General features: G+C 38.5%; 1 protein-coding gene and 1 long non-coding RNA gene across 16 annotated transcripts in view; one reads left to right on the top strand and one right to left on the bottom strand.

The window, feature by feature from the left end:
• Positions 1–15,805, top strand: part of NLGN1 (neuroligin 1) — a 424,671-nt gene that overhangs the window by 285,192 nt on the left and 123,674 nt on the right. The window lies entirely within an intron of this gene.
• The window catches only part of LOC121470435 (uncharacterized), a 105,659-nt gene that overhangs the window by 42,049 nt on the left and 47,805 nt on the right, over positions 1–15,805 (bottom strand). The window contains exon 2 of the long non-coding RNA XR_005981373.2: positions 1–15,805. This exon is cut by the window's left edge and continues 42,049 nt beyond it; it is cut by the window's right edge and continues 35,180 nt beyond it. This is a non-coding gene — a long non-coding RNA (uncharacterized lncRNA).

The raw sequence follows: 15,805 nt of genomic DNA, 5'->3' as shown, positions 1-15,805 counted from the left end.
CTACCCAGGAGGTTATGCAATGGAAATGCTGCCTCTTCCCTGCTGAAAGCCCGGGTGTAATGTGTATCTCACCCTTCAGAAATGATGTTTGTATATACGTATATAGCTTAAGACAGCTAAGCTTGTCTAAAAAAATAAACAAAAGAATGTTTTTAACATCTTCCATAGAAATTCTGCAGTACAGGCAGCTGCAACCTGTTCATAGCCCATAGGGATGGTGTATAGTCAGAGAAAACAAACACTCCTAAGCAAACACTATAAAGTATATATATTTGAAGCTCTGTCTGATACCACAAAAGTTTTGTTACTGTACTTACACCTTTTATTACTCTAAAGAAAATGAGAAATAAACTCAACTTAACATAAACATTAAAGAAATTGGGGAGCACTAGAGTCTGGTTTTATGATATTTTGTCTTTTTTCTTTTTCTTCTCACTTCCTGCACTGCTTTACTTGATTTGACCTTGTTTAAGTTCATCTGGGACTGCAGCTGATTATAGAGAAGAACTTGTTGCTTATTTTCTGGTTTAGCTACATAAGTTTATGTGAAATGTTCGGGTCACTTCCCTGTTTTAGAATAAATGGACTCTGTTCTCTGAAGGAGGGTATAAATTAGATCAGCTTACCATGTGCAAAGGTGAATTTAATAAAGAGAGGCATTCAGACAATTTTAACTGTCCCTGCTTGTTGCAATATAGCAACTTCTTTAAGTGGCTCTTGTGAGCTGGGAGAAAGGTTTGCCATTTCTGGGCCTGGCACTGCCCTGCATCACCACTGTTCAGCTCAACAACCTCTAACCATTGCCTAGAGAAGGAAAAACCTCCGAGTTAACACTGTTTATCATGTTCTGTACAGCTGTAATGAAGATCTTGTCTTCTGATCACTTATGCAAGTGAGTAATTTCTTTCACACCAGTGAACCCCGTGACTTCAGGGAGAGTGCACACAGTGGTTTGCCAGCTTGGGGCTGCTGTGTGTAAGTTATGGCTGCTGGATGTTTTGTAATTATGTATTTTTAATTAAATATGGCATATCAAAAAATAAATTATATTTCTCTAGAGCCAAAGAATAATATGATACATAACATTACTTGGATGAAGGGGCAGGGGTTGCAGGAAGAGCTGTCATCGTGTTTTCTGAGTGGCATCAATTTGTGTGGCTAACGTTTTAGTAATAAAACCCAAAATGTAAATCTGTAGCCTGCTGTGAAGGGATATTCTAGTTTCAGTGAACACTGCGGGATTTACTCATAAATATTCATAAAACAGAGCTTTGCTGAAAATGAAACTTAAGGTAATGGAATAAAAGTAGTTGAGAAGCTCTTTTAAGCATGTTCAGAAACAGGATAGCAAAGAGAAAAGTTAAGTAGCATGAAGTTTGACTTGCTTTTTGGGGCTGAAAGATGTTAAAAGCACTATAGAGTTAATGGCAGTGAAATACCTTGTCCTACTGTTAGTGAAGCCACATTAGCTTTTGATGGAAATACTGGGGAATTTCTGCCTCCTTGGACCTGTGCTCAGTTATATCCTTCGATGGCATTATTGTACCAGGGTTTTTGCTTCTTTACATCAAGAATACAATACATGTGATTGTGTATAATACATGATCATTGTGAAGGCCATCAGCAAGGTTGTCCACACTCAAAACAGCAAGGTTTTGTTTCCTTTTAATATTATTTTTTCAATTAAGACCTCCAGAAAGAGTATAATTTTTGTATTTGTATATTTAACCAGATGGCATTTCTGGAGGTTTAGACAGGATCCAGAGATAGCCATAGCTTTGGATTGTAAGTGCCAGCTCTATTTCCTTAAAATAAGGAGGCTGTCAGCTACTGCTGGGCTGCTGATCTCCAGAGACTGGCTTTCTCAGAAAGGGGTGACTTTTGAAATAGGGAGAACTTTGTACCATGAGACAAATTCAAATAAAAGATGGGCAAGTTTCTTCCCTGTGTCCTAGAATGAGGAGATTTTTCCTTCCACTTTTCCTTTCTCACATCCAGCGCTTTTCAGTGGCTCCATGTGTTGGAGAACCTGTGCAAAAATTTACTTTCCCAGGTGAACACACTCCTATTTGTCCCCCAAGAGCTGACACTGGTTCAGCTCCCTGCTTGTCTTGGGCATCTCGGTGCCCTGAGTTATTGGTGCCTCAGGCTGTTGGTGCCTCCTGTGCTTTTCCTGCATTTTGTGTTCCAGAATGTCTCCAAGCTGAGAAATCCCCTATTCATTTGAGTGCAATAACCTGAAAGAAGATGGAAAGGGCAGGTTTTTAACACAATTTGACATTGAACTTTCTCAGAGCTGACTCTCCTAAATTGCTGCCAGTGCCTCTTGAGGAGCACACAGAAATAGGTGTCAGAGCAATACACAGGGACACTTGGAAGAGCCTGGGCTCATTGGCATTGAGGGTCTTCTGCTGCCAAATCAACCTCGTGGATGCTCTCACCTTGCTTGGAAAAGTAGAGTGTGAAGGAGCTGAATCTTGAAGAAAATATTTTTGGACAAATGCGTGGTGTGTCCATGGTTGAACTGAGAAATTTTCCCCTGCTAATCTCAAGTGAAAAGCTGTCTGCTGAAAGAACAGGTGGAGTCAGTGTTTCCCCTAACATCCCATCGAGTTGGCATTGCTGCAGGGTTGCATTTAATCCTTTCCTGATGTCTTCATAGCTGGTTTAGTCTGTGTTCAGATAAAGGATGCACATATTGTGTCATACTGTCTGGAGATAAGAAAGGAAATGCTCATTTTCCATACAGTGAAAAAATACAAAGTTCTGTATAAATTAGACCATTACTGCTCATATTTGACACAAACTATGAGTAAATAATATATATTTTCATACCATGTAACTCTTTAATTATTTAAGATGCTGCATTGGCTAAAAACTCTAGGTAAATCTAATTAAATGTTGCAAGGCAAAGTGATTCTTATTCTTCTTTTAACAGAAGAAAAAAAATTTATTATGAACTGTATTTCAGCAGAACTTCTGTTACTGAATTTGCTCTATTTTAAAAATAATTGCCAGAGAAGACATAAAAAAAAAAAAAAAAAAAAAAAAAAAAAAGGAAAACAACCCTGTATTTAAATCTCATTGATTTTTTTGCTGCCCAAGCAAAAAAGTGAGGGCTGCAAATTGGGGTAGACATACATAGAAAACTTCCCTGATGGCAGCTCTTGGTGGTTTTGCTATTGCTCAGCCCAGGCAGAGACCTCCTGTCTGCAGCAGCTCTCCCAAGCAGTATGGAAGTGGTTGGAGAAGTCCTGAGGTCATGGAGGGGCTGCTCCTGGTAGGGATTATCAAAATATCTTTCTTGAGACCAGATGGCAGCTGGCTTGGCAGTGTCACAGAGAAAGAGACTTTATGAATTGACGTGTTTTCCCTCTTATTCCACAGTAGTATATACATAATAAAACTGAAGTTTAATTTTTGCAAAGCTTCTACAAGTTTTTTGCTCTCTCTCAGTCCCTTAGTATTCCGTGCAAATTTATGCTGCTAAATAGACACGACAAGTTTCTCTTCCTTTAAATATTACACAGGCTGTGCCAAATTCTCTTTTTCTCTCCGTATATATCTTCTGCAAAAAAATACAAAGGGGAGCTGGGGGAACCCGTGAGGATATATACTCTTGAGACAAAGACTAACAGATGCAGTATTTTCAATCCTTAATTACTAATCTATGCTGTGTCAATTTCTAATGCCCTTTGGAATTTTGATGCCATCGTTTTGAAACAATCACAGATGTTGTAATTATGAGAATAAATTGATGCAGGTAGTTCATCCTTTTCCTGTCCCTCAAAATGAGAGTATTATTGATTTTTGAAGTCTTCATTTGAGAGTATTTCTGAATTTTGAAGTCCTCCTCAAAGATCTGTTTACCAGCAGAGCTGCCATTTCAACTTGCTTGTTGACTGTAGCATCCTGACTAAAGTTTCTAAATTGCCATTCTCAGCTGAAGATGTATCACAGGATTGAACAAATGACCTTTACAGTGTAATAACATCCTTTAGCCATCAGGAATTAGTGTGTTGCATCCATCACTCCTGCAGGCCTTGAGGTGTGTGCCTGGATCTGTAGTGCCATTCCTGTAATAATGTTACAGCCTGGAGAGAGACACTTCAGTGTAGCTACCACTGAAATTTGTACTCTTGTTTCAGCATTATTATCACCACTGTGTTATGTGCTATGTAGGTGATCAAAAAACAAAATGGATTTTTGAACTATTATTGACCTAATTGTTACTATTTTTTTGCCAAAGTTCATGCTCACCCTGGTTGCTATCCTGTGAATAATGTTTTGCTTAGATTATGCAAAAATAATTAAAACACTCTATAAACTGCTGTACATAACAGGATATTCTCGTCTCTAAAAATTTACCTCTAAATTAGAAAGAGAAATATGTACTCATTGTTTCAAAGAACAATTAGGTGTTTTTAATAACACACATGCAAAACTTTACATGCTGTAACTAATAAAATTGAATTTAGTTTACTAAGTACTTGTAAATGAAAAACAAGGCTTTTATTTGCAACAATTTACAATGTATACAGTAACAGAAAACAATGATTCACAATGAGAACTTCATAGTATCTGATTTAGGCTTCTAATGTTCAAGTCAAGAGTATTTAGCATTCACAAATGAAAATGCTAGTTTATGTAGATTGATCCTTTAAGTTAATTAAGGAGCACAACCCCAGGATGATATTGGCAGCCTTGTGGCTGTCAGCTGTTCCTTAGTGGAGGTGTAATCCTGGCAAGGAATATTGAAATGGATGTTATACCTCACCTGGAAAGCACCATTAAAATCTGGACTAATTTTGAGGGGAAGTGACAGAATGCTTCAAGGTCTGACCATTGGGAAGAGAAACTGCACTGGTGTTTGTCATAAATGACCAGCTGAAACCAATTTGAAGGAACTGATCCATTCTGGGACTTAGTTCAGATGGTGACAGCACATCCTCTGTCACTAAGGGCAGCACAAAAGGGTGAGATCACACTTCTGAAGACAGAGAGATGTCCCGGAAAATAAGGAGAGCTGCCCTCTCAGTACCTGCAGGGTAGATATCACCATCAGAGTGAAAGCCACATGTGGGTAGGACAACCAGTCCCTCTTTTGTTTTCCCACTGCAGTTACACAGCCCAGTTTATACAAATTCTTAAATATAACCATTATCTTTGTAATAACTGTGCTTCTGTACTCATGGGTGTGCTGCAGGAGGTTTATAAGCTCCAGCTATGTAGGTTTCTAAAACTCAGTCCCTCTTAGAGATCCCTGTTGTACCAGGCACCTCTGTTACCATCCCCAGCTGACTTGCTGGAGTCTCAATTTAAATCAGAACTTGTGAGGTGTTTCAGTGAGTTTACATCAAATTTCGTAGCCCACGACTTGTATATCATAGGATTTGAGCTCCTGCATTTCTGAAAGGGAAAAGTTGGTTCTTTCACTTTGCAGTGACTCTTTTTTTCCCTGTAATTTATGCAATCTTTGAGCCTGAAGGAAAAGAGACTAAGAATAATATACACCTATGGATTCATCACAGAGGCTGAGCAGTCAGAAGCAGTCAGAAACATCAAAGAACAGTCTTATTTACATTTAAAGCTAATTTGAGGACAGTTATACTGCTGGTGACATTCCTGGTGTGTTTACTTGAATCTGAAATGTAGATGTTCCTCAGTTTGAGAACACACTGTGTGGGCATTGGCAGCATTGTGATTTGCTTTCAAGCAAAAGGAAAAAAATGAACAAAGAGAGTGAGTCACCTTAAAAATGGGAGAATGAGGGGAAAAACATGGACAAGTATCTCTAGCAATAGACAGAAGTCAGGGAGGGTATGCCACCGACAGTCGTATTATACTTTGATTTCCACAAGAGAATAAGAACACCATTGGAAAGTTGGACCATCCATTGCAAGGGATTGTAAACTCTTTTGGCTAAAAGAAGGCTGAACTCAGTGCTCTGTGGCTTCTTACAAAAGTGTAAAACATTTGTGTTTTGCTCAGTGTTGTTCCAGTTGTGTTTTGTTTGGAAACCAGATGTGGGAGGAAAAGACCTTGTGCATCTCACTGATGTTAGAAATGTTATTTTGTGTGTTTGTAGGAAGGCACCTGCCAGAGCTATCAAACCCTGACTCAAAAATGATGTTGACCTGAAGGCAGCCCCCATGTGAGACTGTCTGATGCTGCAATATGGGAGGGCCCTGGGAGAAGAACCTGCCCAGGAGATGCTGCATTTGCAGCCCCTTTTCATTTCTAATGTTGCCATTCACCAGTTTGGAAGCTGGACCTGTTGCAACTATTAACTGTACCTCTTACAGCCATTCTGTGAAATTGTTCTGAAAAATAGAAAAATATACAGAACCAATAACTAGAAATCTTTTAGCAATCTGGGCAAAAAAACCTTCAATACAGTAGTTATTTTTGATTCTTTCAAATGTATTTCTGGGGATACAGCTCAGACGTCATGCCTAATAGAAATCTAATGTTTGTGTTCAGAAGGAAATACTAATTAGCAAGGTGGGATAACTCTGCACCTCTCCTCCTTCTTTTAGTATCAGGAGGATGAAATGGAGTAGCTCTTAATGTGTTCTCATCCAATTACATTTGGCTAAAATTATTCATTGATCACTAATCACTGGCAGTTGTTTACACAAAACAGTGCTCGTATGCAGCATGCAGCATATTGAGGATTATTGCTATAATAGGAGCTAATCAATGAAAACCACTTGTGACTCTCTTAATGAGGTGTTAGTGAAAGGGTTTTTTTTTGTTTACTGCAGCAATAGATTTTTCAAACCAGACAGAGCTCTTTGCATCCAGCAGGAAGCTCGTTTTCAGCATTAGATCACAGGCACCATTTTTCTCTTTCTCTCTAATAATATTAAAGTTGAAAAATGATTATTCCGGTCCCCCTTTATTAAACAAGCTATTACAAAGCAAGTGAAGGATTTCTGCACCTTCAATTTTCCACCTAATAAGAGTAAAGTATTTTCATTGTTGCCTTGACAATATTAATGCTATTTTTTTTTTGCCCAATGCCTAGAGCAAGGAGTCTCACCATTTTCTTTGCCAGGTTGAAACAAATTGTGGCTTTATACTTTAATATTAAAGAGAGATTTCTTTACTGGTTTTCACTATGATTGGTTAATTCAAAAGCTTGGTATTCACCAGTAGACGAGATGTAGAAGTTAAGTAAATCTTCACTATAGTCGTTGGATTATTCTTAATAACACCAATATTTTGCACTGAGACATACCTTAATTCTAGAACTCCTAGGTAGCCTAAAACAAACATATGTCAGATATTGGGCATTTAGTCAGAGTTAATGTCATTGGCCTACATCTTTTTTAGTTTATCATGCCATGATTCTGCCTTAGAGCTCCAGAAACACTCACCCTGGCATTTTTGGAGGTGCTGTGATTTATTAGATCTGCTGATTTATTAGAGAACAGTGCATTCAGCACCCCTAAAAATAGATGGGTAAAGTTTTGACTTGAGAGACTGTTCCTTTTTGCAGTCAGGGATGGGATGCAGAAATAGCCCTCCTTAGGCGAGTCTCTGAATGTCAGGCTGCAGCTCGCCCAGTTCCACCTCCAAACAGTGAGAAATCTGAGATGCTCTTCACTGGAAGATCCTGTAGTTAATTCTTTTTAATTATTTATGCTGAAAATATTCCAAGTGCAACAAGAAGCTAAAAGTTCTTATATTATGCAGATTCAATGAGACTTTAGGGACAGCCATTAATATTTGCACGCTGGATAGTTTGGTTTGCTGCTTCAATTATCTGAAGCTTGATCACTGTGTGTAATCATAATTTGTTCATAAAACTAGCCAGGCCTGTCAGCACAGTGCCTGAAATTAAGCTTCTTCTGATTGTGCAGAGCTTATGAAAAATTGAATGGCAGTTCATTTTCACAAAACATGACAAACATAAAAGAAATTATGAATTAATTTTAAACCCAGCTTATCAGAGTCTTATCAATTTGATGGAACCCTTTGTCTTAGAGAAGTCTGGCATTAGAGCTGATAGGCTTAATTAGTATCAAGCATCTCAAAATGACTGTGACTGACAGCTTAGATCATTTGGTGTCCTCCCCCAACCTCCCTGTGAACTGCAGTCTGAAATCTAACAGTTTTCATTAGGGAAGCTGGCTAACATAACTTTCACACCTTTACATCAAATTAAACACATGACAATGCTTCATCTGCAACAAAGACTGGCACAACCCACCAAATCAAAGATAAATAAAGACACGTTTCCTGCTGTGGAATCTCTTTAGATGCAAGATTAGTGTCTTGCTGTGGGAAAATACTTTGGTTTGAATGTGTAAATAATGTTTTCAGTTAGCACTTGTAAAAATTAACCCATCTGACACAAGAAATCAAATAGGCTTCAAAAAGGTTCCTGGACATCTCCAGTAAGCACTTTGGAGACCATATAAATTGGTGCTTAATTCAAAAATTCTGCCTCCTGTCAGAAGTATTTGAAAGCAGTAGGTACCCCACCCAGGTATTCTTCAAATAATTGTCTTCCTGGATTATGCTGAGGTAGGGGTGTCCCTAGTGTGAAAATAAGGATTTGAGTCCCAAATATTTGGCTAAAAGTTATTAACAGATCTTACCTGTTTCCTAGGGAAAGGGGAGAAAAAATAGAGTGATAATAATGTTTAGGGATGTTAGAAGTGTCTAGATTCTTCTTTTCTCTCATTGAAGTGAAGCCTTGTAATTAATTACACCAATTTTCTTCATGGTAATTCCTAGACTGTGGTGATGTAACAGGAGCATTATAAGACCCATAAAATAATAGAAGAAGTTTAAAATGGTTGCATTTCTCCTATCCCTACATAATTTTAGCAATATCTAGAGAAGAATTTAGCTATCCAGAAAATATTCCATAAAGTTGTTCTCATGGAAAAGCTATTAAAGCTTAGTTGAGTTTGGACTGTAAAATCTTAAATCTAACTATGTGGCAGTCAAACTATATTTGAGTTTTGGATATTGATCAGATCATCACAGTGATGCTGAACCCTTGGTCTGTGGTATGTTTTGAATCCTTCAATAAAAACATTTCAATTCTTTGTTGATATTTTCTGGACTTTCAGTCAGGTTGAGCTATGCTTCATCTTTGCTCCTACTGGCATTGAACTCCCATTGGAGTTACTGGGATAATTTGCTGAGGAAGGAGGACAAGTTTAGACCTATTTCATGTATTTCTTTTTCATGTGCAAAGAGGGAGAAAGAATGAAATTGCCCTCAAGTATCTGAAAGGAGAAATAAGGAAATTTTTTTTTTCCTCAGCTCTCCAAAATGATTTTTTTTTTTCTTTTCCATGAGTCTCCTGGCTCTCAGAGTCTCAGATTGCCTTAAGTTCACTGATTGCACTGATATAAATGGAAATGGTTTATACATCTGCAGTAGCCGGGACTATGAACAATGTGATCATGTTTAGGATTATGTTGAGGAGATATCTCAAATTTTTTTCTGCTATCCTGAGCTTTCCATAAACCTTTCTGTGACTTACATCACATTTCTTTTGTGTGAACTTTGGATATTCCTGTTGCTCCTAATGTGGCCTATACCACTCTGCCAGGGCATTAATGCACCTCAAATAAGCAACTTTTCTGCATTTCAAGTTGATCATTTATCCTCCTTCATATCTGTTTTGACCATTCTGGGCTGTATCTAGTTTTCATCTTACTATTAAAGTGAATAAATGTACACTGAGGAGAACAACCTATTTAGAAAGGGCTGGATTCTTTCAGGACAAGAACATTTTTATGCTGGTAGCTGTGTTCTTCCCAGAGGAACCTTGGCTTAACTCTAAACTCAGTTGTCACTGGTAGTCTTCATTTCTCATCATTTCCAGAATTACTGTACTGTAAAAGTAATTTCTGAAATATCATTACAGATTAAGACAAAGTTTTTTCTTTTTATATCATATAGCTTAGAGAGCCTTGGTATGTCTAAGAGACATGTTTGTGTCAGGAGAAAAATGGTTTTTTACTTCCATTTCAGATTTAATAGTGACTAAAAGCATTTATTTATTATGCTGCTACCAGCAAACAGAGTCTTTCCTACATACATTGTTGGTGATGAGAAAACTGCTTTTTAAAAATCTTTTTTTAAAATGAAATTACAAGCAATGCAGCTAATGAGGCACAACTTACCAAGTCAGTAGTGAGTGCTAGTTCAGCCCATGTGCTGCTCACTGGTGAAGAGTTGTCCTCATCCCATGCCTTTTATTTCCAGCAGCAGGGCAGGGATGGGTCCTGAGTGTGTTCTCATACCCTGAATCTTTGAAAATTTGCCACTCTGCAAATTTCAGGGGTTCTTTTTTTTTTGCCTTTGTACATGAAAAGCTGCTAGGATCATTAGCACTAATTTCTTTATTTCTCTCAGGCCTATGAAATCAAGAAGTTGAAATTTGGAGAGCTATCATTCAGAAACATTTCTTTTATCATGGAAAATTTCACACCTGCTTGCACAAGCTCCCCTGTCTGAATTTGGTGGAGATGTTTCCTTTTCTTAGGCAGGCAAAGATTGGATTTGACTGTATTTGTAGCTTTCATCAGAAATACTTTCCTAAAAGCAGTTTGTTTTTTTGCTGCATCTCAGCAGTGTAAATGACATGCTTCAGAGCAGGAGTGGGCACTCCAAAGTGGTCAGCCTGATGTTTATTAGAATTTTTATATGATCTTGAGTGGCATGTGATTAAAGGGATGATTTTGAAGTTTCACACTGCAGCTCTGTTAATGCACTTGTCATTTTTCAAGTGGTACTAGTGCAGGAGTCATGGAGTGGTTCTTTATGCCCCCAGTCCAGCAAACCTCTAATGAGAAGCCTTTTTCCCTCTATTGCTATATGTAGTTCAACTTTTTAAGGGAAAATAGAGAACTTGATGACAACTTAATGTTCAGCCACGAAAACTGGCATCTCCAGTGCTGTCTGCAGTTTCCTTTCTGCCTCTTAGCACTCCTGGATGTCAGGCAGGAGATGTGCTAATCTAAACCTCCCTTCAGATTGTTTACGTGGCTTTCTGAGTCGTACACACCTAAGTGTGCTAAATTCATATCCCAAAAATGTCTGCCAGTCTTGGCCTCAGTGGGAATGTTTTCTTCCAATCTCTAAACTGTCAATTTGTCCTGAAAGTGGAGCTTCTGTGCTAAGCAACAGGGAGTAGGAGAGGGCAGGACAGTTGTACAGAGCAGGAGACTTGAAGCACCTGGCAAATATTTGGCTGTGCAGTTCTTCCCACAGGAACATAATCAGCTCCCTTCTCCCACCATCTGGAAGAGGGAGCATTTTTGCCAGCAGAGGAACTTGCTCTGCAGTCCCCATCCTGCTGCCTTCTGTTTGTTTCTCCACAGAGACTTTTCTCCCTTTTTTACTTCACAGAATCCCACGTGAGAAAGTAAATGGAGGTGGCAGTATTGTGGGATGATATTTCTTGATTTTGTCAAAAACACAGAAGAAAAAATAAAAAAGGAAAGAAATTACTTTTTGCTCAAGCTTTTTCCAGGTTTGAGAGCAATGGTTTGTGGAAAATAATGGTCAACATTAACTCTGAAATGAAGCTGTGCTTTTTGCTGTTGCACACCATATTTGAACAGCTTCCAAATGATTTGATAGAGTTTCATGGATAGAGATGAAACAGAATGGGGTGCAGTAGCCTGGGGGTTATTTTGTTTTGTTTTTCCATCATCCCTTGGCCAGAATCTCTCTGCAGTGGAGATTCTGGTTCTGTTTGAAGCTGTGCTTGTGTATCAGAGAGGTGGTTCATGGGTGTAACACAGGCATTAGTGAGCTGCATCAATGCATCTTGAATTCTGCTGAGCTGCTGCTGTCAGGGATCAGAAAAGTGCCTTGTCTCTTAGCTCAGAGTTGATTTGAGGTGTTAGTCCCACAGTATTAGTTTTGTGGCATGTAATTGGTGTTTCATGAAGTTTGAGGGGTTTTTTTTAATGTATTTCAAGAGACGGAAGTAAATTATAACTTCTAGTTGTTATTGGTGGAGTATGGTGGACACACTTAAAAGTTTCATATTCTGCCTGTCAGGTTAGGTGGGTTCTTGATGTAACCAGCAGATTCTGGTTATTGTTCTGATGCAAGTGTGTCACAAGGTGTGTGTTTACAAAGTGTGTGTAAATGCACGACCCCAGGCTGTGTTTGTTGCAGGGGCAGGGCTGCAGGATCTGTTCATGACTGCAAGACACCTCCTCCCTTCTTCTGACACAGCTGGGAGCTGGAAAAGATCATGAAGATCAACAGGAAGATGTTAAATGTGCTCATGGTTTATTTAGCCTGTAGCCTGTGTGAAATGGGTGCTCTTGGTCCCTTTTCAGCACCCAGGCTGGTTTAGTGAATGTCAGGGCTGGAGATGAGAATGGGAACCTCAGAGTTAATGTTACAGCAGCCTCTGAGATGTCAGGTCAGGAGCAAACCCCTTGCTAATACCAGGGCCACTTAAACAAGGTCTGAGGGATGTGATGCACTGTAGCAAACTAAGGGGGAAAAATGAAGTTATTTAACAGCATTTAATTAAAATGCTTCCCATAATAACAATGCATGCATCTTTAATGATCTTAAAAACTGTTTCCGTTGCTTGCTCTTCATTTTGAATACCAGTTCTTACAGAATTTTCATCTGCAGGACCGAGTATATGTGATAATCAACAACTGCTCAGATGCACGAAGTTGGTGTTAAAATATTAATATTAACAAATCAAACAGTCTTTTCTTAAAAAAAGGCACTTGCTCCAGAGCAAAGCTCAATTGAAGCAATGTGATTCCTCCTTGTCCTTTTATCCATAAATAATGGATTTTTAAAAAATGGAAGGACAACTTTGTGAATTGTTAAGGGTAAGAAATATTTAAAGATTCAAACCACAAATAAAGTATTATTTAAAGTAGTTAATCAGATGTTTGTTCTGGGTTTTTTTCTTTCTAGCCTTCACTCTTTCATTGCTCTCAATGTGCCATTTAATTCTTAGGGAAGATTATTTCATTTTCAGAGTGTAGGGAAGAGCTAAAACACTTCTGATTGAGCATCTACCAAAGAAATGCTGGGCAAGTCAGACACTTCTTATTTGTATTAGTTCCACTTCATAAGGAGGACAGATGCGGACCTTTGAGAGGGGACTGGAAATGAGTAAAAGAATAAAACCAGCAGATGCTCAAATTGTCGAGCTAAAGTGGCTAAATCTTGAAAGTGTAGCACTTGCAATCCCAAAGTCAACACAATCTGCCAGAGAAGTTGCTGGCTTAAGTGTTCATTTGTCTTGTACCAAAAGAAAATAAAGGAGGATGGAATGCAGTTAGTTATGAATTTATTATCCTGGAGTTTGAGATAGTTCAAGCACCAGTCCAAGTCACAATGTCCTGAAGTTCTTTCTCATCGGCTCTGAACATGGGTTTTATAAACCAAGTCTTTCTGTACATGTGATTTTGGGTTGTTGTGTTATTTTTAACCTCCCTTGCTGCTAAGATGTTGGAGTGATGAAGCTGGGACACATTTGAGTGCTCCGTGGGAAGCAAAGCTGAGGCCAGTTTTACAATCACCACCCTGAAAATCAAACACACAATGTTCCTCTGGACCTGCTTCCCTCCCACGAGCTGCTCAGCACCTCCTTTAAGCCATGCAGCACATCTCCTGCTCCATCTCTCCTCACAAAACAGGAAAATTACTGCAGGATCAGTGTCAGCCCAGGCAGGGCTGCTGCTGCCCTGCAGCCGTGGCCACCCTCCCGCTGCAGGGCATCCCACTCTGCTGATCCGTGCCCGTTTCCTGGCAGCCTCAGACACTGGATTACGTGATCAGAAACAGAAAATGGCTGCTCAACTTTTCTTTTTTTTTCTTTTAAAAACAATTGTTTCAAAATATCTTGCTAGCAAAGCAATGCTGGTTAAATTTGCCTGATGCAAAGCCTTTAAAATACTTAACCTTTCTTCAAGGAAAAAAATTATTTTGATGCACTGTCCTTGGGCAGTTAGCTTGGACTTGTAAGTTTTATATCTTAATTATATAATAGAAGTTTTAGATGCAAAAATAATAACTTACACTGAGTTATAATTTTAAGTAACTAATGGACTTAGGATATATAACTTGGAGTTCAGTTTCCTTCTTTTTCCATAGTCTTGAAAACCACTGACTGGTGTATTCCACAACTCACAAGTTTGTCTTCATTGAAATAAGTGTCAGAAAATTTTGTAAGGAAGTTTCTGATGCAGAAATCTGAAGCAGGACAACAAGAGTGGGTGGTGGAGGTGGCAGAAATTGCCACAGTGGATTTCAAAGCCTGGATGGCAGGTTTACAAGTAGGAGAGGTGATGGCATTAATAATGTTTTGCATTGCTGCATCAATTACCTGATTCACTGTGCCAGTGAAGAGCAGGATCTAACAAATTCCAGTTCTTCCTGTTGAAGCATATTAGCCATCCATTTGCTAGGCATTTTAATTTGCAGAGAGATGAAATGCTGTTTGACCCAAGTGCTTGTTGAATACAAACCAATGACAAACATAATCTAACTGCAGTTTTCAAAAGTCTTTTCAGCAAAAACCTTCAACGAAATAATTTGTTGTCTCCAGTTTCATTCACAGGATGTAAAAAGATCTATGCTCGCGTTTTATAATCTACAACTAAGCAGCTAAGATTTTCTTTTCTCTCCCTCTTGGATTAAGGTTGAGACAGGAAAGTGTTCACTTCAAAATATGAGTGTAGTGGCCACTGCATATCTTTTTAAAGATAAAATGAAATTGGTAAACTGAGGAGGAGGCTTTCAAAGAAGAGTGAAGTTTAGTTATTTGAATTTACTGTAACCTATTGTTATCATGGAATCAGTTCTGTGATAAGGGACAGATTTTTATGGAAAGATATTCATGCACTGAAGCTCAATAGCAATTTATAACTCCATGTAAAGAGCAAAATGTGTGTTGAAGAATGGTTCAGAATGAACCTCTTCAGCACTTGTCTGGGAAATCTGTTTTTTAGTATATCTGTGTGCTGGAATGGAAATATGACAAAAAACCTGATCTGACCCCCTAGCCTGAGCCATCCAATATAATATATGCAAGGATGTTACACTTTGTGATCTTTTTACTTGAATAAAAGTTTTAATTAGAAATCAGAGAAAAAATACAAATATTGCTAAAATAACTTTCTGAATTCCATTCAGTCCCAGGAATGATCACCAAAGAGTTTGATTAAAAGAGTCAGAGCTGTGCTAACGGCAGTTTTCTCCATTGTGGCAAAGCCTTTATTAAAATTCCAATTAAAATTCACCAAGAGGAAGGCTGCTGTTTGTGCCACTTGTCCTGGGAGCCACAGGCATCTCTGTCCAGTAGAGAGGTTTTTTGCTTGTTAATTGTACTCACATTTCATAGCATTAATGTATAGAAAGGTATAGAAACAGGATTATGGCTGGAGGGCTCCTGGGTAAATTGATGGTTTCTGTAATGGTGCTTGGACTACATGTATACAAGGGCAGGGTAACGTATTTAATAGGAATTTTTGCCCTTTGGTATGGGAAAGGATTAAAATAAATAAGACAGTAGATAAAAGAGAAAACTTTTGCTGCAGATAAGAGTAAATCTTATATTTTGGTGCCCACTTTACATGTACTTGAATTGTTTGTAAAGGATATTCTCACTTTGAATGACCCTATAAGCATTAATGAAACCAGGCTGTATTTTCTTGAGATTCATGCAAAGTTGCTATGAGGAAGTTGACTGTGAGGTAGTATCATGGAGAAGTGGTGTGGCTGTAATTTTTAAGGATGTAAATGCTGCATAAGGTTTGTAGCCAGTGGATCCTGGTCACAA

The sequence above is a fragment of the Taeniopygia guttata genome, chromosome 9, assembly GCF_048771995.1.
Source record: "Taeniopygia guttata chromosome 9, bTaeGut7.mat, whole genome shotgun sequence".
Classification (NCBI taxonomy): domain Eukaryota; kingdom Metazoa; phylum Chordata; class Aves; order Passeriformes; family Estrildidae; genus Taeniopygia; species Taeniopygia guttata.
Note: the sequence above shows the minus strand (reverse complement) of the source record. Positions and strands in the feature narration are given on the sequence as shown.